A 26661-nucleotide genomic window follows, 5' to 3' on the forward strand; every position below is an offset into this window, starting at 1 on the left:
CTCTCATACTCTCTCTCCCTCTATTCCTCACTTTCCCTTTGTCCTTTCATCCATCCCTACATCCCTTCCCACCATGCCTCTCTATCTCCTCCCTTACTCTGCCTCCTTCCATCACTCTCCTCGTCTCCCACTCAATCTCTCCCACTTTGTCTCCATCTCCACCTCTCTTTATCTCTTCCTCTTCCCACTTTCTCTCACTCTCTCACTCTCTCTCTCTCTCTTCCTTCATGTCTCTCATCCCCTCTGTCTCATTGCCTCTCTATCTCCCCCTTTGTCTTTCACTCCCTCTCCCACATTTCTCTCCTGGCCTCTCTCTCTCTCTCTTTTCTTTTCCCGACACTCTCACCAACCCTCACCTCCCCACCACGCTACTCTCTGCACTACTCCCCTAACTCTCTCTCTCCCTGTCTTGCGCTATGCCACTTTCTTTTTGTCCCTCTCTCTCTCCATCAACAACCCTCTACCACCCCAACTCTCTCTCTCCCTCTCTTCCCCCTTGCTTGCATGCTCCCTTCCGCGTCTCTTTTTCCACATTTCCTACTCTCTCCCCCTCTACCCTTCTCTCGCCCTCCCCTCTTTCTTTCTCTTTCACACTCTCTCCCTCTCTCCCTATCGTACTCTCTCTCTTCCTCTTCTCTCTCAGTCACTCTCTCAACACCCCCCCATCTCTCCACCACCTCTATTTCTCTCTATCACATTGCTCCCTCCCCTTCTCTCCCCCTACGACCTCTCTCTCTCTCTCTACCTCCCTCTCATTCTCTCCCCCCTCCTTCCCTTTCTCTCCTATGATCTCTTCCCTTCCCTCTACCACTAACTTCTTCCTTCCTCCCTTCCCCCCTCCCCCACCCCATCTTTCTCTTCCATCCTACCTCTATCCCTTCCCTATATGGATGTCTCTCCCTCATTCCCTTCCCTATGTCTTCCTCATTCTCTTCCCTCTATATCCCTTTTTCTCCCACTCTCTATCTCCAACATGCTCCCTCCCTCTCACTCCCTCCAACACTTCCCCTACGCTCTTGCTCATTAAGTTAAGATAGAAAAAACTTCCAAGTAATTCAAGTTCAATATAATAAAATTGATAATAGATTCCTATTCTCCTTACTAAAAAGTAAAATAAATATGTTATTTCTAAATATAAATATATTGAAATTAACAATAACATAAATACATAATAAAAATTAGAAATTTATATAAATATATAATATTAAATATTTCTTTTTGTTTTTTTTTCAAATAAATAAAACTAAATATAAAAAAATTATAGTAAAAATTATAAAAATTCAATTCTTAACTAATAAATAAAAATTTCAATCATCATTAAGTTTTAAATCCGATTAACCTCTAAATTGAAACTGATTGACTAATAAAATTAATGACCAATTCCCAACAATCTTTTAAAAACATATTTGTTGAAAGTTAGTGTGTGAAACCAAAATTAGACTTAAAACTAATGAACATATTGCTTAATGCTTAAAGGAACCAATTAAAATGTCAAATTAAATTTAAAATTGTAATTTCATATATATATATTCCTGAAAAATGTTAAATATTTTACATATTTGGATGAAAAAACACTAACTGAAAATTAAAATGTCTAATTAAATTCAAATTTTTATATATATATATATATATATATATATATATATATATATATATATATATATATATATACCTGAAAAATGTTAAATATTTTACATATTTGGATGAAAACCCTTGATTTATAGTAGCTTCCCCTTTTCCAAATCCTCGTGTATAATCTATCTCAGATTCAATTTGTTAATTTGTTAATTTTTTATTTTTTAATGGTTTATGATATAGTCAACTACAAATTTGATGTAAGACGTTTCTTAGGGCTTTCGATTATAAATAAGAGGAAATTTGATTGCATAGATTTCCATTATTATTCTATAGGATGACGTGGCAGGTGATTCAAAAGGCACCCGCCCATCTCAAATAACAAAAAATTTCAAATAATACAAGATCTCGCGAGATTCATAGCATGAGAAGTGACCATCAATCATACTGATCTGCTACCTCCTCCTCCACCACCATCACCACCACCTCCTCCTCCTCCTCCACCACCACATCCACCTCCACTCCCTCCTACACTACCCCCTCCTCCTCCACCACCCCCCCTCCTCCTCCTCCTCATCCTCCACCACTTTTACTGCATCATCCTCCTCATCCACCACCTCTACCTACTCCTCCAATACCTCAACCTCCTCCACCACCTCCTCCACTACCTCCACCACCTCGTGCTGCGGCTCCACCTACTCCACCTCCATGACCACCACCACCTCTTCCACCTCCACCTCCACCTCCTCCTCAATCGCCTTCGCCTCCTCCTCCTCAACCACCTCCACCTCCCCCTTGGCCTCCACCTACTCAGAAAACCTAAAAGGGAATCAAAATTGCATATCATTTGATTCTCTTTATTTATAATACTTATTGTTTAATTATTTACATTGATAACTCAGATATCAATATATAGATGATAATATAAAAAATATTACGTATAACAATTTGCAATATAAAGAAGTAATTATGAGGACAACAATTAAATTTATTTTTTTTGGTAAAATTTATACAAATAGTATCAAAATCAGTTGAGAAAAATCACACAACTCATATCTTCGAGGTCATTGGAACAAATGAGGTCACCGTGAAGATTACAAAAACAACCATACTCTGTGTATTCCTTAGCTAATAAGATGTGTCTAATGTATTTGTGTATTTCTAATGTATTAGCTCACTAAGGTATAATTCAATAATTGATGACAATTATAACAAAAAACAAGTTATGATTTTCAATATCAAAGTTGAAAGAGTGGTGATTATAAAAAATAAACACACCCGACAACATTTTCCTATTTTATTTCGAGAAAAATAAAAAATCATTTTAACAATTTTCCACGAATCCTTATTTCTACATATTTAAAAATATTAAAAATAGATTCTTATATTTAAAAAATACAATTTAAAAAGTTAAATTTATTTGAGTATTAAAATTTAAAAAATATATGATATCAATGCCAAATTCCAATTCCTACATTGTTTCTACGTGCTTATATTTAAAAATATTAAAAATATTTCTTATATTTAAAAATATAATTTAGAACTTAAAATTTGTTTGTGTATTAAAAATTTCAAAAATATAAAATTTCATTGCCGAATTCCAATTCCATTTAAGAAAAAGTTGAATCTATTTTAGTATTAAAATAGAGTTAGAAAAATGAGACATCAATGTGTATCACCCAACCAAGAAACATTTCCAATCCTTCCTTTGAGAAACCCCGAAAGAGGTGAATGTTTGCATGAATTTCTATGAAGTCAAGGTAGTAATCTCTGGGTTTGGATCATAATTTTGGGATTACGGGTATCTATGATTGATGTCTGGGTATCAAATGTGTGAACAGAACACTAAAAGTATGAATAAGCATTTCTTATCGTTGCAGAAAAAAAATTATAAACATGCACTAATTATAAACAAGTGCTAAACATTTCAAATGTGCAAACAAATTATTCATAAATGCTATGCAGAGTTGCAGAATATTTTTTATAAAACCTATTATAAAACAAGGCTCCAATATGCACAGTTTCAAATGTAAAAAAAAAAAATATTCATAAAATATATCCATAGTTGTAGAGAAAAATTATAAACCCTACTTTAAAACAAAGCTCCAAAAAGAGGCATTTGGTGCATTGAGGGTGGATTGAACACACGACCTTCATATATATTTAGTCTTATGCTCTCCTAACAAAGATACAGACTGTGACGCTCCACTACAAAGATATAGAGTAGCGTGGATCGAACACATGATTGTCATACATTCAATGTGATGCTCTTCCAACAAAGATAGGATGCAACAACATTGTGGATTGAACATACTACCTGTGTAAGGCTCTCTCAAAAGAGAGGAGAGTAGATGGAACACACGACCATCATAAATATATTCACTCTGACATTCTCCCAACAATGATACAGAAGCAACAACATCGTTGATCGAACACATGATCCTCTCCAACAAAGATACAAATACAAAGCCAACAACAATGTCGATTGAAGACACGACTTATGCTCGAACATCCTCATATAATACTTACTGAAATAATTGTGCACATATGACCATTGGGAGAGATTGCTATTTTGAAACCCCTCTTGAACAATGAGGAAATGGCTATGAAGTAAACTGCTCGGATTCAAATTCCTCTATCACCTCTTAATTAAATGCTAGGGTTGAAGAGATTACGATTGTGAAATCCGCACGACTCGAATTCTTTTACCAGATCTTAACTAAACGTGAGGGGTGAGTTCAAGAAATACCGCCCGGAAACGGCTCGAATTCTTCTACCAATTCTTAACTAAAGGATATGGTTGAGTTCAAGAAAGGCTAATTACAACCGCCCAAAAAAGAAAAATGTTATTCAAAAATCTTAACTAAACGTGAGGGTTGAGTTCAAGAAATACCGCCCTGAAACGGCTCGAATTCTTAGGGTTGAGTTCACGAAAGGCTAATTACAACCGCCCAAAAAGGAAAAAGTTATTAAAAAAAGCAAAGAGTTACTCAAAAAACCAAAAAGTTACCTAATTTTAGAATGCAGAATATTAATTATATTGGTGAAATCTCTACAAACAAAAAGAAAGGTAACCTTAAAAAAAATTAAAAGTTACCTAAATTTAGAATGCACAATATTAATTATATTCTTAAAATCCCCACAAACAAAAAGTTACCTAATTTTAGAATGCAAAATATTATTTAATTTTAGAATGCAAAATATTAATTGTATTCGTGAAACTTCACAAACAAAAAGAAAGGTAACCTTAAGAAAAATTAAAAGTTACCTAAATTTAGAATGCAGAATATTAATTATATTCGTTACCTAAATTTAGAATGCAATTATATTCGTGAAATCTCCACAAACAAAAAGTTACCTAATGCTTTTATTTTTTTTCTTTGTCGTCAACCATTCCATCTTTTGAACTTTGAAATTGACGATCTCTTACCTCAAAAGAAATTAAATGTTCCTTCTATTTTTATTTTTTATTTTTTTAAAGTAAAAAATTAGTAATTTCAAAGTAAAACATAAAGATAGAACCCATTTCTACCTAAATCGTGGCTTGAAATTTACATATAGATAAAATATAGAAAAAATTTCTACCTAAAGTGTATCTTGAAATTGACATATAGTAACTTTGTTATAATAGATAATTTAGAACACACCTTAAATGTGGAGGAACAATAAATTCATTCAAATCTACTTCACATATAACCCTATAAAATAGTTGTGTATACAACCCTTTGTTCTCAATAACATTATGATGTTTTTGAATATGGATAGTAGACTTCAGTAAGAGTATTTAATTTTTTTTTGACATGTTTATATTTTGGTGTATGTTGTTAATGGAGATACTTTGTTCTCCAACTTTAATTTGAATATGACAACCGAATTTATCGAGATAAAGAGTTTAGTTGGTAACAATTAGTTAAAATTTGAATTGAATATGTATTAGAAAAACAAATTACATGACTATTAGCATACTTTTGTGAGATTTTGTAGGATAAAACAAAGGTGACTACTCCAATATAACTAAAAAAGTTTCACAAGCTTACAAAATCGAATAAAATTGAAACGAACATAAATTTTTTGTACTTCAAATCATATTCATGTTTCAATAATTATAATTCTTAAGGTGGACCAACTAATCTCCAAAATTGTTTTTCTCAAGAATTACTATGGAGGTGTGAATCACTTGTTTTTTTTTCTAACCTAGAAATGATTACTTATCTTCAATTTATTCCTCGACATATCCATATTGAAACAATCCTTGCAATTATCATTATCTTTCATACCCAAATCCTAATTCAAATATAGAATATAAAATGTTCTGCCCAATATTTTTATGCATGATATTCTCTATACATATACAGTAATTCTTAAAATGTTATAATAATTAGTTACGCTAATAATAAAAATATAATATATTATATATTCAGAGTTTTTTTCAACTAGGATTAAGACTTTGCATCTACACAAAAAATATTTTACAACAATAATAAATGAATAATATTTGTTTAATATTAATTATCAATATGATTATAATAATAAATTATATTAGTTAATATAAATATAGAATATGCCATTTTGTATTTAGCGAATCTAATTTGTAATTTAATATTATTGTATTATGAATCACACTTAACGATGCAAAGGAATATTGAAGGAATAGAATATTTCAGAGGGACCACCATGAAAAATAAAACATTAAATAAAAATAATATTATTTCTAATAGAATAAATATTATATAAATATTGTTTGAAAAAAAAAAGGTACAATCTTATTTATAAAAGAATTTTCCTTTTCATTAGAATCCATTAGTACAATTTCAAGAAATATTGTGATCTTTCATTGTTTGAAATTAGCTAGAAACAATTCTGTGAAAAAGGCCATTTTTCTATCAGTTAGACTACGAGAGAAAGAAAGAAAAGAAAACCTCTATTATCAATTTTTCAAAGATATTTTTTTTGTGTTTCCAATTTTTTCTAAATTTAGTGGTAATTTCTAATTGAATATTCTATCCATACATACTTTTACATGATAAAATAGAGTAGAAATGAGTTTTATATGTTATTGTTTATATGCCTTTCCATTGTCCTCTTTATAAATGCCATCATCCATTCACATTACCAAGTTTTGTAGTGACTAACTCAGAGCACCAATGGATTCCATGGAATGCTTTTCCATTAATTTAGGCACTCACTTGGGCTTTCGAGGTCTTAAAATACACATTTCCGCTACCTCTTATGTAAAATTTTCTACAACAGCCTTTTGTACTCTAGTGAAATTAGGGAAAAAATTGTCCTTGCGTGGTGGATTCGATCATGTTGGATTGATGAAGGAATATTCTATCCAATGGCATATGAGTTTGAAATTTTTTAATTCATATGATATTTTCTTCAATTTTTTTGGACAAATTTTAAAAGGCTGAATGACAAAATAGTAACACAAAATTTTCAAAACTAAAAAAAATTGAAAAAATACCACTATATTAGTTTAATATTCGTGTAATATTTGAAAAAAAAACTTGAAAAAATACATGTTCTCCAAATCCAATTGAAATATTACTTCATAAACATCAAAAAATAATAAAGAATATATTTTTTCTTAAACAAATAAAATTTTAATATGAAAAACATTTTTCTCTAGTTGTCTAGTTCTAAATCATGCTTTTATATATATATATATATATATATATATATATATATATATATATATATATATATATATAATCAACAAAATCTTCTCAAGTATCAACCCAATCTTCTCCTCTTCAATTGTGTGCACCGGAATGAGAATTGATTAATCAATAGTATGACCCTTTAGAATCCATGTAATTAATGGAAGAGATATGGATATAAAGTTTATTGAAGTTACATTTAGTACATAAATAACCACAAAACCTTGAATTTCTATGGATTTTGTCATGAGTGAATTTTTTTCCTACAAAACCATAAGGAAATACATTGGAGAAATTGAAATTTTATGGGAGATTTTAAAAAATTCCATAATAGAGACACATTTGTGAAACCATTTCCGTAAAACCCTAATTTTATGAGGAGCAAGGAAATTAGTTTAAATAACAAACTTGTTTGAAAAATTAAGGGAAATCAATTATAAAAATTATGGACTCTAAACATCAAGGTTAATTGAGTCTTTGGTCATTATATAGGGATCAGAATTCTTGTTTCTATGCATTTACTTTATTTTTTTTATGGGAAGCTAGTGGCATAAAATATAAAAAGTTTAACTTAATATTTTGGATAATCATCCATAGTAACTATTTCCATAAAAATTCAACCCCCAAAGTTTTGAACCCTCAAATTTCAACTTTCCGAAAAACAATCTCCCCTAATATTTTGTATTCATTAATGAAGACTACAAATGAATTCCAAAGAGTAATATGCAAGAGAAAGGTGTTGTAGAAAAGTGTAGACTTCAAGAAAAAAGGAAAAATATTGGAGATTAATTCAATGAACTTAAAGACAAGCCCACCAACATGGCTGCATCAAATTAAAAATTAAAGGATATTTTTCTCCAACCATTAACCATTAGACACAAAAATTGTAATAACACAAGTGTAATCTTTAAATCCCAAGAGTAAATTTTGGGCTTTTTTCAAAGCAAAAAATTATTACAGTTCCCAAAAATTGAACAAAAAAAATTCAAGAGCGAAAGAAGAGCATGCTCGAGGTGTTGGAATGTAAAGCAAATACACAAGCCTAGTATGAAAACTTGAAAAATGGAAACAAGGTTATTAAATACTTAAATTTGGGTTTTTCTCTGCAAATTAATTTTAATACCATGATATAAGGGTGGCCACTAAAATAAAGAGCCCATTTTAAACCAAATGAGAAGGGAGAAAGGGGTAAATGGAAATTAGTAGCTCCTAATTCTAGGAGATATTTTATTTTTTCCAAGTCTCCCTTAAAATAAGGCAATTCTAACCTCCATATCTAATTTTCTTATAAAATAATTTTTGAGCTACTATTCTTAATTCACTATGACACTAAAAACAATTATGAGTCAAAATTTTAAACCCTTTAATTTCATCCAAGGGCTAAATTTCACTGCTAAAAGTTTCCACTGAGATTATTTTTTGTTGAAATATGCATGAAAACAAATATTATTATAAATAATCACAATATCACAAAGTTATAATTTAGTTAATTTCTGTGTTTCTTTTAATCTAGGAAATGTGATAGGTATAATGGGGTACTCTTTTGATGATTATCATGGATTAGATTTTATTTGCAATTTGATCAATTTAATTTTTAAGGCTTCCCATGTTTGTTAATTTAATGTTAATATTTTTCTTTTAACTTAAATTGAAAATAAATTCCAAAATAGATATGCCTATAATTATGCTAATCCAAACAATAGATCTTCCATAGTTATAATTAAATTATTAAGTTGATGGCATATATTTAAACACCATGGAATGTATTGGAAAATTCATAGTAATATTGAAATATTTAATCGCGAAAAGTTGACACTAAGATTTTTTGTTGTTGTTGAAATATGCATGCAGAAAAATATTTCTATAAATATTCAAAATATAATTTTTAATAAAGATTTAATTTAGTTAATGTCTATGTTTTTTTTAATGTATGTGATAGGAAAAATGGTGTAACCATTTTGATGGCTATCATAGAGTAAATTTTATTTTCACTTGATCCATTGAATTTATGTGGCTTCCCTAGCTTGTATTAATTTAATGTTAATATAATTTTTTAAGTTAAATTGAAAATAAATTCCAAAATATATATACCTATAATTATTCTAGTCATAAGAATAGATCTTCCATAGTTATAATTTAATTATTAGGTACCCATGGAATGTGTTGGAATATTCATTGTAATATTGACATATAAATGATAAGATTTCTATACCCATGGAATATGTAAGAATATTCATGGTAATATTGACATATCAATGATAATATTTCTATCCAAGTTAGGTATAATTTATTAATAAAATTATCTCAAATTAATTAGTTTAAGGAAATGCCATGTCAACACATCATATCGGGGGTATTTCTAATTCATGGTAATGTAAGAATAATTGTTTCCAATTAAAGGATTTGCATAATAATAGTGTCGGTGAATCTACATGGATAAACATATTTTTATACATTGTATAACTCCGATAATAATAATTGAAATAGAGTGATGGCTAGAGAAATTTTCAATGCATTTAACTACATGGTCACAATAGCTATAATAAAACCAATAAATAATTTGATAGTAAAAATATTCTACATATAGTATATTTTAAATTAATTTTGTAATAATTTTTTTAATTATTAAGAAGGAATACATATGATAACTAAATTTTAAATAAATCTCAATGTTTTATTTATGACTAATATTAGAAATATTAATTATTGATTATTGAATCTATAGCATCATCCTATTTATTATTGATAATTAAATTAAAATTCAAGAAATCCTGTTATAAGGTATACACGCGTATCAACATAAAAAAATTAAGGAATCATAAATATGTTTTCACAAATTTAGTTATATGTATTTTAAATTTGTAAATTATGTATTCCAATACTTTTTTAATCATTAATATTCACACACACACATACATATTTTCATATTTTCTAATTAAATCTAAGTTATATGTTGAGGCTTTGTATTGAAATCTAAGGTAATGTTGAATTCAATTGCAATGACCTTCACTCATATTATGAAAATACCAAATGTGTTCCCATTTATTTCTTTAGAAGTAGAAATTAAAGAATACAAATAAACATATAATGAAACCATTATACACCTTTTAATGTTTCACCTTTTAATGAAAACCCCCCATATGTTAGTTTTATTAAAAAATGTCTCATGTTCTTCTTCTCTTTTACTCACTTAATTATTTTATATATTTTCCACAACATGTACACATTAAATGACACACAACTTTATTCCACGTTTGTTATTCCCCACATGTTAGTTTTGCTCAACAATGTCTCATGTTCTTCTTCTCTTTTACTCCATCAATTATTTTATATTTTCCACAACTATAACTAAAGCCATGTTTTTTCATTCTTCTACAAGGGTTGTATCTAGTAGAAAAAATTTCAAGGATGAAAATTTATTTTAAAGCTTATAAACCTTGGCTAATATTAGTACTCCATAATATACATAACTTAAAATGTTTAATGATATTTTCGTAAAAATATTGATAGTTCTAATGATTTTTAAGTTAAAACAACTTTAAAGTATACACTTTGAGCCAATAAATTAATAAAAATGTTAAAATTGATAACCCTTTTTTATTTTTTATTTTATTTTGAAAAACCATGGAATAGAAATCCACTCTAAATATTATCCCCAAAAAATGATAACTATTTTTTACTTATTTATATTTTATTTTATTTGGTAAAACCATGGAATATTAACCCACTCTAAATATTATACCCAATGAATTTCTCTACTAAGTGGAAAATTATCGGGCTTATTTACATTGGAACATTGTTTGTTTTACCAAGTGCTCATAAAGTATCCTACTCATACATTATCAATCAATAATTTCTCATTTTTTCTCTGTACTTAGTCATGCCCCTTCCTCTTAAGGGTGATTTACTTCCCAAAGAATGAAAACTCAACATGTGTACCCTACTAAATATATGTTGGATTTTCCACTTCCTTGGTATATATCTATGAATAATAATTTCTAAATTCTTCTTCTTTGTCTCCTATTATTGTTGGGAAAACTTGCTCCTTGTTCACATTAGCAAGCAAGGCCCTTTTATTCAAGTAGAAAAGTTGGACATAGATATTTTGATTTTTGTGGTTCTAAGAATTTTACTTATGCTATTGAAATTAAATGAACGAAGAAATATGTTGATGATTACACTAGAATGTGTTGGTTTTACTTATTGAAAAGTAAATCTCAAGCTTTCAAAACTTTTAAGTATTTTCAAGTATGGATTGGATATGAAGCATAATCACATATTGGCTCACTTAATATTGTTAATGGAATATAAGTTACTCTAATGAATATGAAAAATATCTCTTCAACCATGGGATTCAATGCTAGAGCATAGTTCCATACAATTACCATCAAAACTATGTAGTTGAAGGAATGACAATTACTATATTGAATATAGTTCATTCAATTAGGATTTAAAAAAAAAAACATTTATTTTTTGGGATGATACGAGTCTATGTGCAATTTCTGTTAAAAGCATATGCTCCTCTCATGCTCTTAGAAAAAGTCTCCTTCTAAAATGTGGTACAGATGCAATCCTTTGGTAAGCCATCACAAGGTCTTTGGTTCCTCTACATTCACTTATCTTTGTTATAGTATAGCCATTCTTGCATATTGGGTATATTATTGTATGTTTTGAATTCTAACTTTGTGGTTGCGATGTATCATAGGTTGGTTATGGTCAGAGTTTCTTTGAATATAGTATAATATTTCCATAACTTTCATGCTATGGTTAAACCATAACTCAATTCTCATCTCGATATAATTTTTCTTTGTACAAGAATATATGTAAAATACTAATGTTATTCCCTTTACAATAAAGCATCAGATTGAAGTATATCATCTATATTACTAAGGTTAGACTCTACTTCTCTCAAAACCATTCGTAACGTTATTTGCCTGATTACTTCAAAGTGACTCCAATCCAAAATAAGGAATTCCTTTCTTGTGCGTATAGGTTAGTCTAAGGCCAACTTGGGTTATCTTGCGACATGGTTTTTGGGTTAAAATTTATGCAAGTTTTTTTGCCTACGCTTTGGACTTCAAGTACTTGTCCAATGATTCTTGTTTACAAGTTTCAATTTCGGTTGTGATTTTCACTTAATATTGGCTCCGAGGAAATTTGATGTTGTTCGAGTGTAAAGAAAACCCTTATCTAGCTAGGGCTTTTCCCAAAACAGCCCACACTCAAAACAAGCCATGTATATCGATTTCAATTCAAGGGATTTACCCTCTCTTTGTTAATGAAAATATTTAATTATGAGAAAATAGTACAATGTAAATCTTTCTTTTTATTCCTAATAGCAATTCATGTAATTTATTTACTTGTTACTACGTGTAATGAAGTGATTCCATCAAAATTTTACAATACTATAATATTTGTTCTATTTATATTCTATGAGTACACATTAGATATTCATGTCAACTCTATATATTTTGTTTCTACATAATGATTGTATATAATTTACTATTACTATCATTTTATTTGAAGAAGAGAATACACAAATTAGGCAAGAGCTGTGTTGAACCCTTGTCATGGGAGTTTGGAAAGGTTGTACTTTAGGTGTTATTATTAATTTACCCAAGACTACTTGTTCCATGGCCAATTGGCATGATTCCAGTCCTTTGGCCTATAGCAAGCTAAACTAGGGATGCATTTATTTTTCTATAAGTTAAACTATGCATAAATTTATTTTCCTTACATACAATAATTCTTTTCTATAGTATCTTACAAAAAATATATTTTTACAGGTGAATAAGGGTTATTGTGTGTGTTTATATATATCCATCCAAACAAGATTCTTTAATTTATTATATATTATCATTTTGCATCATTGCACACATTCAAGTGTATTCTTTTTTTTTGGGAAACCCACATAGACTAAAATATAATTATCTAAGATTTTCTTGCTGGAAATAATTTAAAGGTTATTGTATTTCTCCCAAAAAAGAACTATGATTCCAGGTAGTTCCCCCCAAAGATGTAACTCCTACTTCCTAGGAGAACAAATAGTAGTCATTTTCCAATTTACCTTTCCTTGACCCTTAACAACATCTTGCTACATTTGGTGTATGATAACAATAATTCTTTCCCAATATCCCTTTATATTTTATCCAACACGTTTTATCTCCAAAAACCCTTTTAAGTGAGTTTAGCTCATGAAATTTTTATTTTGAGAGATGTGTTTTCTTGGTCCTCTACAAAACCAACAATTCAACTCAAGCAAAAAAGAGAACCTTTATTTTTTTACATTTTTATCTTGCCTCTTCTTGGACACAACTCTTTCCTTGTGAAATATAAGTCTAATTTCACATCTAAGCCTTTAATACAATTTCAAGAATGAGAACACAAAAAACCAAAATTTCTTTTATATTACTAAAAATAAATATTTACATTGTCATATGCCACATCTATGATACATCATTTCACCCAATTTGACTTGTTAGTAGCATCTTCAATTAAAAGGGTATTAATAAAAATTTGCCAAGGCTTATTACAATTCACTTTTGCAATTAGAGGACACATAAGAACCTTGAAAAGTACATCTTTAGCATGTTTAAAAAAGATAGTTGTATATCTTTTAAATGGATTATACGTTTTCTTTGAAAATTAATTTATTAAATTGAACACAAATGTAAATCAAAGGATAAAAACTCAGCTCCACATTTGTATTTCTGAAATATATTTTGATTAAAATAATCGTAAACAAATTAAATGAACATAAGTTAATTGAAATAGAGGATTCAAATTTTTCCTCTAGTTAGATTGATATTATGTATGTGTAAAATCATTAAAGAAAGAGGAAAGAAAGAACACAAAAAATAAAGCCATAATAAAAGAATAAAAAGCACATTTGAAAATTCTATCACTATAAAGCATCAATTTCGAGCTAATTAATTTATAAAGTATAAAATTTCTGGTAAGATTATAATAAAAGTTTTTTGGTATATATTTTAAATGTATTGTGGTATATTTTTTAAATATATTGAGTAATTGTGCTTGCAAAATTTTTATCATCATAATCATTTGAGATATTATAGTTATTTTTATTACTAAAATGTGTGTTAATTAATAGAAGTTATAATCATTTGTTGAAATAAATGGGATGTTATTAAGTTGAATATCAATTTTCACATAAAATATTTTAATACCCAAATTCAACTCATTTAAACTGTAATTGCTATATATGATATTTATGTTTGATTAAAGCCATTATATAACATATACACAAAAATTCTACCATAAAACATAAAATTGTAATTAATAATAACAATATATTAATTAGAAATAGTTGTCATTTTAAAATACACACATTGAATAGTGGTGGTTACAAAAATAATACAGTGTCATTCATGACGTCATGGTCATTTACTAAAATAAGTGAAATTTTATTAAATTTAACATAGATAAGTTATGGAGACATTCAATTCATTTGAAGTGTAATTATTGCATTGGATACTATGCATGCTTAAAATCATTACATAATTTATTGGTATAAAGTTAGTCTAATTATTTTTTTGTGTTCAATAATTTATATACATACAAACACAAACAAACAAACCAATATATTACATAAAATAAAAACACAAATATTTAAAGTTCTACCATCATAAAACATGTATTCATAACTAATTATCAATATATAATGATTAGAAATGATTATAAAATAATTTGATTCTTAAAGATGAATTGAATAATGATACTTAGAAAATTGGATATTGGATTGTAGCAAGTTTAGCAGAGACAACAATTAAAAAATGGAGATTTAGTTAGAATGTTATAGACAAACTTAATAACAACAATCCAAGTGGAATTAGTGATCCCTTATTGCAATCCAATAGTTTGTACAACAATTGGTCTACGAGAGTGAGAAAATAACTACTCATGTAAATAAATTTCAAGATAAACTCATAGTTCAAGGGAATGAAAATATATCCACTATAATTAAAAAGGCTCACGAAGAATTTTCCAGAGAAAATAAAGAGTTAGAACAAACATTATATCAAAGAGCCCAATATTTTTAATATTTTCCCAATATGTTTATCATCGACATGCAATCAAATATAAACTCAATAATTTCTAATTTGAGAATTGTTCTCGCTACACGTAACTCGACCTCGGGAAAAGTCTCCCCATGAGAATTAGGATTTAAAAGAGATAAATCTTAATCCCAACTACATCCGGAAGAGAGACAGTGGTTTAGAGAAGGGAGGAGAGTAAAAGTAGAAGATGACAATGTAATTGATTATTTTCATGGAATTGTTAATATAGTGCAGCAATTAGAACATCAACTACGAGTAGATCAACAATTGTCAAGGTACATATCACTAGCCCATAAGGTATAATATTTGTAATATTTAAAATAATTTGATGCCCCTCAATGTATATTTTTATTAAAATAGTTTATATGTGATCATCATCTTCAAGTGCTTGCACCAACTACTTATCAAACAACATTCCATATGACTTCAACACCAACACCTATAATAGCACAATCATCTCGATCATCTTTCTTACAAAATAAATTCAATTTCTTTGAGCCAAGCTTTTAGGATGTGGTCTCTCTTCGGAAAAACAAAATCACACTCAGGAAATTGAAGTTTAATGTTCCAATAGGCCTCATAGGGAAGAGAAAATAAGAGGAATCCACATCTTAATATTGAAGGTGTAATTCAAGAAGTTCTCTTTTCCCATGAAACTAGATATGCTAATTAGCTAACACCCTTACGGACAAACTTGTATTTTCTAATAAAATTCTTAGGGTTTATGGTTTAGGGTTTAAGGCTTGAGGTTTAGGGTTTAGAGTTTACGTTTTTGGGTTTAGTTTTTATGGTGCATGGTTTAAAGTTTATAGCAATTTAGTAAATTCTTTTAATAAACACTTAAATAAAAGTTACAAAATTCTTTTAAAAATGTTATATAATGCTTGGTGTTTAGGGTCTATTGTTTAGGGTTTATGGTTTGTAGTTTAGGGTTTAGTGTTTATAAAAAAAATTTAAGAGCTTTAAATAAACGCTTAAAAAAGGTTACAAAACACTTGTTAAAATGGTATTAAATGATTAGGGTTTAGGGTTTAGGGTTTAGGTTTTATAACACCTTAGTGAATTATTTTAGTAGACACTTAAATAAAAGTGACAAAGTTATTTTCAATAGATCATAAAATGCTTAGGCTTTAGGTTTTAGGGTTTGGGGTTTGGGGTTTGGGGTTTAGGGTTTTGTGTTTATGACATTTTAGTAAATTATTTTAACAAACACTTAAATAAAAGTTACAAAACTCCTGTTAAAATGTTATAAAATTCTTAGGGTTTAGGATTTAGGGTTATAACACTTTATTAAATGCTTTTCATAAACACTTAAATAAAGGATACAAAATTCTTCTTAAACTATTATAAAATTCTTAAGGTTTAGGGCATGGGGTTTAGGGTTTAGGGTTTAGCTTTTGGGGATTAGGTTTTAGGGTATATAGTTTAAGGTTTATAAAAATTTAGTAAATTCTTTTAATAAACACTTAATTAAAACTTATCATTATCAAGGATATGATAATGAAAGTTTTTTGTGTGTTCTGGAATTCATAGACATAGAAACACAAACAAGAACAAAGACAAACAAGTAAATACATTACATAAAATAAAAACACAAAAATTTAGAACCCTATCTTCATGAAACATCCATTGTAACTAATTATAAATATATATTATTTAAAAATACTTACAAAATAATTTGATTCTCAAAGATGCATCGAATAATGATAGTTACAAAAAAAACCATGTTCATTTGCAAAAATAAATGAAATTTTGTTAAACTAAATGCTAATTCATATATAGTTTAATACACATTCAATTAATTGGAAGTGTAATTCTTGGATATATATTTTATGTGTGTAAAATCATGATAAATGTGACTTGTATCAAGTCAATAGTCAATTTGGGCAATGACCATCCATACGGCATATTATAATGAAAGTCTTTCTAGTGTTCTAAAGTTTATACACAAACAAGAACATAAACAATCAAACACATACATTACATAAAATGAAAACACAAACATTTAAAATTCTATTATCCTAAAAATTCTATCTAATTATAAAAAATGATTAATTAAAAAACAATGTTTATTGAATAGTCTCACAAAAATTAAAATTCTTTCAGGACGTTGTTGTCATTTGTAGGAAAAATAACATTTTATTAAATTCAACTACAAATTAAATGTGAACACTCTAGTATACAAATTCTACACATTGGAAAAATAATTATTGTATATGATATTACATATGTGTGAAAATATTATACACATACAATCATAAGAAACAACCAAAGGTGAACAAGAGCACAACAAAAAAAAATACATAGCATAAACAAAAAGCACATAAATTTAAAATTATATGATCATAAGCATCAATTTGTAAATTAATTTTTAAATTCTATGTTTATTTTGTTTGTATTTTATCAACATCACTAGCCACTTTTGATATATTTTTAAATGTTCATTGAATGATTGTGGTTTTAAAAAAATCATGGCCGTAGTCACTTGTGATGTTGTGATTATTTGTATTGTTGAAAAGTATATATTGATTAAAAGCAATCACCAAAACATGTGATTTTCAATCTTACTAAAAATTGTGATGATGCTTACAATGAAAATCCATAGCCATATATTTTTGGGATATTATAACAAGTTATAATTATGTACCATAAAAAATTAATTAACTAATAAATTAATTTATTTTTTTAAGTGGCATTGTTCATTCATTATTAATATCAATTTATTTAGAGACATTATTAAATTATTAAATTTATTGTTATGTTGAAAATGTTTCTATATTAAAAGTTTAAATTAGTTACAATAAAAATTTAAAATTCATGGTTTCTCTATATATATATAAACTTTACTTTAAAATATTACTATTTGAAACATCAAAGAAGATATACATTCGTTTTAAAAAAATATATAACCTTTAAAAAACCATTTAAAATACAATTATAATTAAATTTAAAATTAGTTATTTATTACTGAATTATAATATTATTACTAAATTATAATTAAAAAACATTTACCTTAATAGAAAATTATTTCCTAAATTTTAAATAAAATTTTAAAAAAATTGTTGCAAAATATATATATATATATATAAGAATTAAAATAATGAGAATATATATCTATATAAATTTTAAAAAATTATATATATAAAATTGACAATAATTTATAGAACACTTTATACTACAACTTTATAAAATAATAATTACGCCGTAAGGCGTTCCCCTCTGAAACCAACTCTCCCAATTGTCACGTGTCCTTGTTTGAGCCATTAGATCCGATGTTAGACGATAGAAACATTGCAGATCGTTGGATTTAATTTAGGTTAGTTTATTATATTTTTTCTGGACAGTTTTTTTTGTCGGTTCAAATCTGGCTGAGCAAGCAGCGTCTCTGCGCATCCCAAGGCAGCGTCTCTGGGCATCCCACTCCAGGCGGTTGGAGCTTGATGAGCGTTTATCCCCAGTGAGGGTTTCGCAAGCAGAGTTTTTAATGGATCTTCCGGCTTCAGATTTCATCCAACGGAAGAGGAACCGGTTGGCTTCTGTATATAGAACGCGGTAAAGTTAATTCCATCAGGTTTGTTTGAGACAGTGGTTGATGCTCTTCTATTGTTTATTCTGTGTTCTATGATTGTTATTATTAGGAATTTTTGTGTTGGATGAGCAGAGCAATTTCAATTTCGTGAGGCCATGGTTTTCATTTCAAATGGCCAGAGCAAAACCTCTCAATCAGGTTGCTGCAGCAGCGACTCCGATTCAGAGGAGAAGAGATTGCACGCAAAGGTAAACCGTTCCGGACACCACCACTCTTCTTCTCCCACTACCTCCTCGTTCCACTCTGAATACGAGGAGGTGAGCACCTACCCAGCAGCGAAGAAGCCCGCAGCTCCGCCTTCGCCCATGAAGATTCCAATGTACCCTTCAGACAGGTCCGCAGTTCGAAACCAGAGCACCCCCTCAGAGCCGAACCCTAATACCAGCTCTGCTTCGAAGACCAAGAAGGGTGTAACCACAAAAAGAGCCAAAGATGATGCTTTTGTTGAAGAGCAGCCCGCACCGAAGAAGCAATGTCTGTCCAAGGAAAAGAAACCCGCTGAAGATAGATTGCCTCTTGTTTATATCTTCTAAAAATGTTTGATAGGAACCCTGAATCTGAATCTATATAAATTTTGTATATTAGATTTTATTGGATGTAAATTTTTAATTTCGTTGGTCTAACGGATGTCATTTTAAAGATTTGGAAACCCTCAACACACCCTCATAATCCAAGGTCGACAATGCCATGGCACTTACCAGTACCACGCGGCCACGCAATGCAATTGCAGGGTTTTTGAATTTGTATTTGTATTTAGATTGGGTGTTGTATGTTGTGGGATGAGCAGAGCGATTTCAATTTTCTGAGGCCATGGTTTTCATTTCAAATGGCCAGAGCAAATCCTCTCAATCAGGTTGCTGCAGCAGCGACTCCGATTCAGAGGAGAAGAGATTGCACGCAAAAGTAAACCGTTTCGGATGCCACCACTCTTCTTCTCCCACTGCCTCCTCATTCCACTCTGAATACGAGGAGGTGAGCACCTGCCCAGCAGCGGAGAAGCCCGCAGCTCCGCCTTCTCCCATGAAGATTCCAATGTACCCTTCAGACAGGTCCGCAGTTCGAAACCAGAGCACCCCCTCGGAGCCGAACCCTAATACCAGCTCTGCTTCGAAGCCCAAGAAGGGTGTAACCGCAAAAAGAGCCAAAGATGATGCTTTTGTTGAAGAGCAGCCCGTACCGAAGAAGCAATGTGTGTCCAAGGAAAAGAAACCCGCTGAAGATAGATTGCCTCTTGTTTATATCTTCTAAAAATGTAAATTTTTAATTCCGCTGGTCTAACGGATGTCATTTTAAAGATTTGGAAACCCTCAACACACCCTCATAATCCAAGGCCAACGATGCCATGGCACTTACCAGTACCACGCGGCAAGGCAATGCAATTACAGGGTTTTCGAATTTGTATTTGTATTTAGATTGGGTGTTGTATGTTGTGGGATGAGCAGAGCGATTTCAATTTTCTGAGGCCATGGTTTTCATTTCAAATGGCCAGAGAAAATCCTCTCAATCAGGTTGCTGCAGCAGCGACTCCGATTCAGAGGAGAAGAGATTGTGCGCAAAGGTAAACCGTTCCGGATGCCACCACTCTTCTTCTCCCACTGCCTTCTCATTCCACTCTGAATACGAGGAGGTGAGCACCTGCCCAGCAACGGAGAAGCCCGCAACTCTGCCTTCTCCCATGAAGATTCCAATGTACCCTTCGGACAGGTCCGCAGTTCGAAACCAGAGCACCCCCTCGGAGCCGAACCCTAATACCAGCTCTGCTTCGAAGCCCAAGAAGGGTGTAACCGCAAAAAGAGCCAAAGATTATGCTTTTGTTGAAGAGCAGCCCGCACCGAAGAAGCAATGTGTGTCCAAGGAAAAGAAGCCCGCTGAAGATAGATTGCCTCTTGCTTATATCTTCTAAAAATGTCTGATAGGCACCCACATTAACAGGTGTAATAGATGAACAAATATTAGATAATATCGACACATCATTGTTGATTCGAAACATGGTGCAACTCCTAGCTCATCAAACAAGTCTATAGTCATTGCCTGCAACCCAGCAGTGCCTCCACACACTCGTGGTTGATGCGTAGACGACAAAAACAATACATTCTTTAAACTTGTGTACTCTGAAACATTTCGAATACTCCATTGGACCAAAATTTAACAGAACCCCAAATCGGAATTACTTGTACTCCCATGGACTCAAATTTAGCAAATTCCCAAAACAAAATAAGATTATATGCATGGCTCATCCAAGGAGAGTCAAGATGGTTGCACAGTAAATCAGGAGGGAGATAACAGATATGATTTTGAGGGACAAGATATTACAACAGGCCATTCTTTCAGAGACTGCACTAGGAGCAGACAAGTACTTATCTTCACTAAAAACAATCAGTGATGTTGAAGTGCGAGTCTGCCAAAAAGGTACATTTATATTCTGTAATATAAATACCATTTTATGTACCTTCCTATTTTTTGTTTTCTCTTGACATATCTATTTTTGTAAATATAAGAAGTATTTTTCAAATTTAAAAAAAAGAGAGATCATCCGTAATCTCTCCAATTGCCCTTCTAGAAAGATCATTTTGGACAGATCCTCGACATCAATAGTAGCATGTAATTCTCTGATAATCATTCTATTGGAAGAAAACAAACTCTTAGAATAGGCAAGGGTTCTCTACTCTGTCCATGTCCTTTGAAAGGTATCCCAAAAACCATGCCACAGAAAAACACCCTTCTTGTTGAGTTCCCTTGGCTAAAATCTTGTGACTTCTAATGCATTGTTATTGCATTCTCCAAAATCTAAATAGGATGGAAGGTGAGATCTGATCCCCTCCTATTGCCAATAAAGTCCCAGTAAATACACTTAGTCATGGGCTTCCAGGCTTCCCAAAGATCAAACACTCTTGAGGACAAGAAATTCCTATATTCTGAAGTATTGAGGAGCACAAATGATTCCACATAGTGAAAAGTGACCCTAAATTTTGCTGATATGACTGCATTACATAGTCTTTGTGGATGAGTTAAGCTTTGCAAATGGGGCTCTCCAACAAGACTCCTTACTACCCACATTTTTTCCAGAATCTTCGATATCAATAAGCCCTTGTCAACATTCTAGCTTTGGCATGATGCAGAGATGCGAAGAGAGACCCCATTATATTCCATACTTAGCCTATAAGAATGCTCTTAAAATCTTCTCCAGCTTCAGAAATTGAGATTGGATTGGAAACCAGCAAGAAGCATAATACATGTGACCATCTTGCAGAATCTTGGAAGTGATGGTGAGATTCCCAACAAAAGTAAGGTCCTTGTAATGCTAATGTAGAAGCTTAAGCTGCAACTTCCTCATGCACCATTCCCAAAATGAAAGCAGGAAAAGATGAATTCAATGGAAGAAATCAACTGGGTAATTGAAAAAATAATCAGAATGATGACCATAACGATAATGCCCAGTTAATTTCAGACCCAGCAGAGGAGAATCCATTTCTGGTGCAAGAATTAGTTCCAGCTGTTGTCACATTGTCTACTTCCTAGTACCTGCATTCTTAGCGTCAATACGTATTCAGATAGTTGCAACACCAGTTTTTCTCTGATTTTTCCACAAAACCCAGTTAGTATTATGGTTTCCTTGACACCCACAATTTCCATAATTTCCACATCTGTTGGAACTGTCTCATCAGCCATGACTACATCTGATCTCTGAGAGGACTAATTATTTTTAACTATTCACAATCATGGGCTTTTTTGTTCTGAATACAATGAGTTGAGTTCAGCAGTAAGTGGTGATAGCGTGCTTGGACCCAGACTGCAGCTCCTTTGGTCAGGGAAGCTGATGTCTCGATAATGTGACAGCAAGGTGAACTCTTACCTATCTTTCTACCCTTACAGCCCAAAACAGAGGGCCTTTTATTTGAGGAACAATATGTTTGATATTTTTATGTAATTTTTAGCTTTCTCTACAATCTGCTTAATAACCTCTTATTTTATTTCATGTCAGATCTTGTGGGCGGTTGCCTCTATGGAAAACAAAATGGTTTCACAGTAAATCAGAAAGTCACTGAGGTAGATAATAAACTAAGGAGTGGGGATCAATTTCCAAATATCTCTTTTGAGTCTCAGAGTAATCCAGACAAATATGCTGCGGAGAAAGAGCTATATCTTGGTTCCCTCTGTGAAGTAAGGGACTCATCAAATCCATGGCAGTTTTGGATGATCATGTTGAAGAATGGGAACTTTGATACTAAATCTAAATTGTGTCCAGAGAATGGTAGAAAAGTCAGTCCGATCATTACAAGTAGGACCTTTCCGTGTTTTGGGAAAGGCTGCATGAATCAGCCTCTTGTGTACCACAACTGGACAAAGCCTCAAGAAAATGCAATTTATTCATGTGATTCACAATCACCCAGTTTAAGGGAAAGCTTCTATGGCACTTATGATCTGAATGCAAGTCTAGGAGCTGCCGTTGATAATATTTCTTATTTTTCTGTTGTTTTGGAGAAGCAAGCTAGCACATGCAGATGGATATTTTCCCATAAATTGAAAACGTCCAAGAAATATCCTTGGTTGATGCTGTATTTGCATGTTGATGCCACCGAAGGATTTTCTGGGGGATATCATTACGACACACGTGGGATGATGTTGAAGGTCTTTCCTGAGTCCTTATTTGTCTTACTGTTTAGTATTTAGGGAAATGCATTCAGCATACTTCGTATGCTCACTTCAATATTTTTCGTTTAGTTGCCAGAGTCACCAAATTTCAAGGTAAGATTGACACTCAATGTTATACACTGAGGTGGTTCAAATAGCCTGTTTTACTTGATTGATATCGATAGTTGCTGGAAGAATGATAGACAGGCGTGTGATGGTGAGGTTGAAACAGATGTTACTAGATACAGTGAGATGATCATAAATCCTGAGGTGACGAGATGGTGTAGACCTGATAACCTTGCTGTCTGTCCACCTTATCACATCAATTCCAATGGTAGCAAAGTCTACAGAAATGATACAACTCATTTTCCATACTCTTCTTATCATTTGTATTGTGCACCGGGCAAATACTCAACAAGATTTCCTTCCATAAAATTATAAGCAAGGATCATCTAACAATTGTTAATCGTCAAATTTCTGTGTTAGTGACTCTGGTATCAGAGATTCAGACTAGATGTAATTAGCGATCAATGTAGTATGGATTTATGAAACGAAACTCGGGTAGTTTTCTCCATGTTCGTTCGGGCTAAGAAAACTTAATTTTTAGTTTTGGATCCTTGCAGTTGCCTTCGAATTAGAGATGCATAGATACCATTATTTTTCAACAATTCCTCATGAGTACCACTTTCAACTATCTGACCGCCTGACACAACTGCCATGGTAGTTGCACTTTACACTGCTGAAAGTCTATGTGCTATAACTAAAACCGTCTGTCCTTTTATCAATTGGTCCATGGCATCCTGATTAAATACAAGCAAGGGCATTGTTAAGGAAGAAAATAAGATCACACAAAAAATCTAGAGTAATAGAAGAACAAAGAGGCTATCATGGTTTGGGTCATGGTATCACCTGAACCAGGTATTCACTCTTTGCATCCAAAGCACTCGTAGCTTCATCCAAAAGAAGTACACGAGGATTCCTCAGTAATGCCCTTGCTATTCCAATCTGCTGTTTTTGACCCCCTGACAACTTCACACCATGCTGTCCAACAAGTGTATTTTACCCTTCCAGAAAATTTGATACAAACTCATGGGCAATGGCCATTCTCTGTATTTGTTCAGTCAGAAGTGGACAATGTTTCAAATTTAGGAGAATTCCATATTCATTGAAATAGTCAAATAAAGCAACTAATTGTACTCTCAATTTGACAATACAAGTCGCATGTTTCTAGTTCAAATCAAACGAGATTTAAAACATGTCTAAAGGTTTTTGAAATGTACGGCAGCATTTTCAATGTCAACAGTGCTGGCTCTGCCTTTCAGTCCATATAGAATATTGTCTACTACTGAGCAGTTGAAAAGAACAGGTTCGTGGCTCACAATACTTACTTGCAAAATTTGCTAGTTGGTTTTAAATGAGTTCATGAAAATGAATTTTACTTCCAGGTTGGTACTTTCCTTGAAAAATCGAGTATAGTAAACATGAAAATAGATTGCCCCTTGTTTATATCTTCTAAAAATGTCTGATTATAGTAGGCACCTGCATTAACAGGTGTAATAGATGAACACATAGTAGATAATATCGACACATCGTTCACTATTGATTCGAAACATGGTGCAACTCCTAGTTCATCAAACAAGTCTATAGTCATTGCCTGCAACCCAGCAGTGCCTCCACACAGTCGTGGTTGATGCATAGACGACAAAAACAATACATTCTTTAAACTTGTGTACTCTCAAACATTTCAAATACTCCATTGAACCCAAATTTAACAGAACCCCAAATCGGAATTACATGTACTCCCATGGACCCAAATTTAGCAAATTCCCAAAACAAAATCAGATTATATCCATGGCTCATCTAAGGAGAGTCAAGATGGTTGCACAGTAAATCAGGAGGGAGATAACAGATATGCTTTTGAGGGACAAGATATTACAAGAGGCCATTCTTTCAGAGACTGCACTAGGAGCAGACAAGTACTTATCTTCACTAAAAACAATCAGTGATGTTGAAGTGTCAGTCTGCCAAAACGGTACATTTATATTCTGTAATGTTCTCAATCTTATCTTGCGAACATTCTGCATAATCGGAACTAAATTATTTTCAGAACTCTTAGTTGATGTCAAACAACTCTCCATTGAAAACTATGTGACTTGAAATTGATGATTAAGGCTATGCATAGCATGTACCATATGTTGATGCTACTTGTATAATGATGGCATTTCAGGGAAACTAGATAAAGCATTGTTGAGGCATTCACTGGACACTTTTGAAGCCAATTCTGAGATTTCTGCACTGGCAGCTTCTAGTCCAACAGAACCCAAATTTTGGCCAGCACCAGTTTCCCTGGCCTTCTCCAGCACAAACTACAAGTGAAAGAAATTGTAAGAGAGACGTGTGTGAGTTTGAGAGAGTGTGACAACGATGATGAAGATAGAGAGATACATACCAAGGTATTGTTAGGCATTTCGTAATACCATCCATTAACAAATGCTGGGAATATAGCCTGGGCTACCCTAACAAAAATAAGCATTGCTTTCATTCCCATCCATTCAAAGGAGAAAAAATGGTCTCCTTAAACCCCAATATCAATCTAAAAAATCAACAAAATCAACAAACACCGTAAGGGAGAAATTCAATGTCATTGCAAAATTGGATATTCATTTCAATAAATTTATTTTGCAATGGGGATTCATCTACACTTCAGGTTAGGTTTATGAAATAGGGCTTATATATCTATTATTTAAAAATATACCTTTCCTATTAGTTATCCAACCTGGCATTCATATGAAGTTATTCCGAAGAATGCTAGAACACATCCATCTTAACATTGAAATTGTTGCATCAAGGAATTTGATAGCGTTAACCACATCATAGATCATGCATTAATATGGATTTGAGTAATTATACTAAATTATTCACTGCTAGATACATGCCATCTTAGTATTTCCACGAGTTCTGAGAAATACCAGAAGATAAAAGGCCAAGAAAACAAGCCATGTTGCTCTTGTTGTGAGGCAAACATAACTCAAGTTGTACAATTGTTTGTTCAGTGGAATACAATTATAATCTATATAAGCTATTTGAAACATAGGCCTTATGACTGGCAAGGTCAATACAAATT

The 26661-nt window shown here is 31.6% G+C and overlaps 1 pseudogene; it reads left to right on the top strand.

Annotated features, from left to right (window-relative positions):
- The first annotated feature begins 22676 nt into the window (after window positions 1-22676).
- On the top strand, window positions 22677-23978 carry LOC149194112 (uncharacterized; annotated as a pseudogene).
- Window positions 23979-26661: the final 2683 nt, after the last annotated feature.

This window comes from Pinus tabuliformis, chromosome 2_2 (genome assembly GCF_031772625.1).
Source record: "Pinus tabuliformis cultivar Carrire ecotype Pingquan chromosome 2_2, CPIR1, whole genome shotgun sequence".
In the NCBI taxonomy this organism is placed as follows: Eukaryota; Viridiplantae; Streptophyta; class Pinopsida; order Pinales; family Pinaceae; genus Pinus; species Pinus tabuliformis.